The sequence below is a fragment of the Bison bison genome, unplaced genomic scaffold, assembly GCF_000754665.1.
Source record: "Bison bison bison isolate TAMUID 2011002044 unplaced genomic scaffold, Bison_UMD1.0 scf7180017864499, whole genome shotgun sequence".
NCBI lineage: Eukaryota > Metazoa > Chordata > Mammalia > Artiodactyla > Bovidae > Bison > Bison bison.
Window position 1 is genome coordinate 8,780,741 of NW_011495058.1, and position 515 is coordinate 8,781,255.

The following is a 515-nucleotide window of genomic DNA, read 5'->3' on the forward strand; positions in this document are numbered from 1 at the left end:
CTTCTTCCTCCGCCGCCGCGAGCAGAGGTGGCGGTGCTGCCCTTTTCCTCCGCTCCCCCCCTCCACGAGGAGGCTCCTGGAGTGCGCGGCCGGCCCGGCTCGCTCCTCCCCTTCCCTCTCCGCTCTTCGTCAGGAGGAGGGAGGACGACGGGACTTGCTGGTTGGGCCCTAACCTCCGCAACCCCTCCTTCTAGCCTCGCTCTTTCGGCCTTTCCCCTCGGCCCTGACGCAAGGCCGGGAGCGCGCACGTACGTCGCGCTCGAGAAAGCCGAAGGTGAGTGGTGTCAGGGGCAAAGGAGGCGGGAACAAAGTTACCGCGCACGGACGTGCTCGCTTCCGCCAAGAGGCTGGCTCCGGGCCGGAAGTGGCGTAACGTAGAGAGACAGCTTCACTTCCGGTGAGGGTGGGACTGTGTGTGGAGAAGGGTTAAAGAAAGAAGATTCCTGTGCCGTCTACTGCTGTCGCTGGAGAAGCGCAGTAATGGCACGTCGGTCGTGCCTGTTGCTTGCATCCAG